Below are 3,522 nucleotides of genomic sequence, written 5' to 3'. Positions count from 1 at the left end.
TCAGACATGTCTTAACCCTTCTCTGATTCCATGCAGATGATTTCTCAGTACAATTATTTGATGGTCAATTTAACCTTATTGTTCAATATTTCACGAACTGTGTCTTAGTGGCAGGCGATGGCAATTGCCGGCCGCCGCGAGACTGGAAAACATTTCTGCCACAGCAGTTCATGTTGTTGAAAATCTTACAAAGGTGTACGCTTAATATCCATTGAGGTAAATGTACTTGTAATAAAGAGTAACCATTTGTCTCACGATGAAGTCACTGTAGATGTCGATCGCGACGTGTCGACTTATCAACTACCATGCACAGCTGTGATTGGCTTGTTTTTTATACTTGTTATTGGCGCACTCGAAGAAATGTCCCCTATCTGTGCCGCATGATTACATAATACATGTGTGTATGTTTTCTCTTTTTTAACTTCTAAAATCAATATCCCACCCTTTACTCTTAATGTTGTTGAGTGTACTCTAAAATGGATCACCTCTTTTACGATCAGAAAACTGTACTTTGTTCCAAAGCAGGAGGTCCGTTTTGGGCGTGCTCTGAAACAGTGGAAGTCTGTGTCTTAGCGTGTCTGATGTGCTTCTTAGTTATTCATAGGTCTGACAGTCTCGCTGATCTAAACTTCACTGCACTAACAAGGAATCCTGTACTAAAACCACGCCATGGTCGGGTCAACAGCAGGTCGTACTAAAATATAAAGAGTGGTCGTTGCGTAGTCGTCGACATGAGAAATGCGCTTACGTCTCGTCGTAGGCATCGGCGTGGTTGTTCGGACAGAATTGTGACAAATGGCAAAACTTCACGGGAATTTAAACTCAGTGAAGTATGTGGCATATCGGCTTTTGGGATAATTAACTTTTGCCAATACTAGTTTACGAAAAGAAATAAAATCATCGGGCTAATGATAAAAACCAAGAGAATATAAACTGTCTATAATCTCATGTAAAAACATATTTATGATCACGTGCTCCTGTCAGGGCGTATCACTTACATATCTATGGTAAGGATCAGTTAAAAGGCACAAATATGCACCACAGGGGTGTTACAACAAGTCATAAGGTTAACTATCATTCATAGCTACCATACTGCATGGTAGTGGTCTCGAGTATCCGAGACAACTCTTCCCCCCCCCCCCCCCGAGTTAAACTAACTCTTTACTTCTTTGTTTGAAAAATTCAACCAACCGTTCACACAAAAATGGTGAATGCGTCTCGAGGGGGGGGGGGGGAAAGACAACTCGGCAGGAGGGTCAGGTGGGACAACTTTTTCTCATATAAAAGGGGACAGCTGTTGCAACTCACTACTCCATGTAAACGCTTGGTAAATTTGTCTGGAGAGGAAAGAGTTGTCGCAGATACCCAAGACCATAGCAATAGGGCCTTAGAACGAAAAACACATAGGATTATAAAACACTTTACCAGGTTCATGGCTGCTGCGGTTATTTTATACTTCATCGTCACTACAAATGTCGCCTCAGTGCGCATGCCATAGCTTTAAAATACCATATGATCACGTGCGTCATGATGGCCACATCCCGCAAGTGCTCAATACTTGTATCGCGTCAGTAGAGCATATAAAAGCCATATCTTAGTATTGCGGATGAAAACGTGAATATGAAAGCGATCTTATCAGCAATAAACACTACTTTAGCAGTGATGAAAATAAGGCCTGAAAAATATTCATTCATTTATGAAAGTCATATATTTGAACTTCGGTTCAAATATATGACTGAGATACCGATTTTCAGTATTGCTCAAATATATAACTCCCGTACAGGCCTGAATTTCCTGAACTTCTGCTCAAGTAGTGTTTATTACTGCGAAGATCGCTTTCATATTCACGACTTTCAGTAACTTAGTTACAACGTTTCAGCCTTCAGCTGTCTTCAGGTGGAACTTAAAGCTAAAATTTTACCTAGAATATTTTGCTTTTTTAACTTTGAAGTTTGAAACTTCTATGTTAAAAAATTAAGATTTAAAAAAAACAAAAAGTCCTCCAGAGGATTTCGAGCCTTTTATTATTCTTTTACTTCAATTTTGTTACAAGTTCCACACAAGCGTCGTATCTAAAGCGCTAGAATTTGGTTCATCTTTGTATTTTCATGTATTAACACAATAAAACACTGTAGCCTGTTTGGATCCTTTCATTGGCAGTCATTTGTTTGGTCCACCAATTTTGTCCTGTCTTGCCAAGATTTTAGATTCTAAAGAGCTCAATTAACTTTCGTAAATTGTGTTCAAATGTGCCCAAAATTTAACTATGGTCGCCGCCATTTTGCAAACAGCCTAGTAACCTGGCTGCACACGTCACGACTCAACTGGCAGGGTTCACAAACATCTGTTGTGTTGGTGAAAGAAAAAGAAAAAGAAAATCACCATTTGTTCAAACAGATCGCCAAGGGAAGGTTAAAACCGTCCTGGTTTCTCGTTAAGATCCAAAATAGTGGTCTTGGTAGTAAAATTGTAAGCTCATTTGAGGGCAATTTCGAAAGGCTAGGTTACCTGGTTACTCTTTCGAATCCCAAAACATTCAGACATACTTTCAATGGTTGAGAGGAAAAATAGTCTAGTTTATGGTGCTTACTTCCCCTTTACATGCGTCTCGTTGCGATATTTCAATTGGCTTTTTCTGCCTTGAAAAAAAACGTCGTTATGGCTGATCGCTGAGGCGATCATAAAACCTCTAAAATTTGCCCCGTAGCTCAGTTTGTAGTGGCGCCAATCTAGTGCCTCAGAGGTATGGGTCAGAAAAACTGTCGGAACATGAATTTTTCAGGCTTCTTTTCTGCATTTGCTTTTATTGCAGTCTAGCTACGAGGATCTTTTCTCATTGCTTGATTTTCATCCACAGATCAAATGAAATATATTTCATTGAAAATTGTGATATGCCCATTAGAAGTTGGAAAAAGAGGAAAAGGAAAGTATGAACAGAGAACGAACAAAACCTAAATACAAATGGAAAGAGAAGGAACATCGATTGTCAACACTGGTGAAGGAAGCAAATCGTTAACGCGGATTACAGAGGGAAGGGAAACAAATCTTTGCGTGCATGACTTCACCAAATTGTTGGAAGGGAGCCATCACGCACGTAGGACAAAAGAAGTCACGCTAAATTAAACGTACATGACCCCTCCACTGAAGAAACAAGAACAAAAAAATACTTCCCCGAAAAAAAAAAAGCTTTAACGGATTAGGTGTGATTGAAAACCAGGGCTATGGAATTGGTTTGTGATAAAAGCATTTGAAACATCTTGCAACGTGCGATGCGTTTCTTCTTCGGTCTTGCGCGGGTACAGGGATCGTGTTGTAGGGTGCATGCAATCATTGGAGAGCTGACGTTGTTCTTAATTGAAGCCGCCTTCGACCAGAAAATACTTTTGCCTCTTCTACTGCAGTTAAAAGTTCATAAGAATCTTCTTTTTCCCGTTTGATCAAGCATTGCTGTTGTGGTATCAAAACTTAACGTCAATTGAACATTTTGTTCTCTTGTTAACGGACACTGACCTTAAATATTGC

Source organism: Pocillopora verrucosa, chromosome 9 (genome assembly GCF_036669915.1).
Source record: "Pocillopora verrucosa isolate sample1 chromosome 9, ASM3666991v2, whole genome shotgun sequence".
Classification (NCBI taxonomy): domain Eukaryota; kingdom Metazoa; phylum Cnidaria; class Anthozoa; order Scleractinia; family Pocilloporidae; genus Pocillopora; species Pocillopora verrucosa.
Note: the sequence above shows the minus strand (reverse complement) of the source record.